Source organism: Penaeus monodon, chromosome 28, assembly GCF_015228065.2.
Source record: "Penaeus monodon isolate SGIC_2016 chromosome 28, NSTDA_Pmon_1, whole genome shotgun sequence".
Taxonomy (NCBI): domain Eukaryota; kingdom Metazoa; phylum Arthropoda; class Malacostraca; order Decapoda; family Penaeidae; genus Penaeus; species Penaeus monodon.
Window position 1 is genome coordinate 36731703 of NC_051413.1, and position 340 is coordinate 36732042.

Sequence of the window (340 nt, forward strand, 5' to 3'; positions counted from 1 at the left end):
GAAACTAAAATTAAAACCAAGCATTTCCTACATAATATTCTAATAAACAAACTCGGAGCGTCTAAAGTACACCGAACGACCTTCATCCAGAAAAGCATCGGACGAAAACTCTATATGCTATTGGGGCCTTCGACATAGAGGATTGGAAACCTTTAAATATCTCTGGATCATCTGACATATAGGTTCGGAACTCCGTATCAGACGACCTAGGGTGATGGCGTTAAATGCTACTAAATTGCTCTTTGTCGAATGGAGGAAGAGGGAGAGGGAGAAATATTAAGAAGGAAGGGTTATTTGGTTTAAAAAAAAATATATATATCTTTTTACTGTGTGTGTTTGA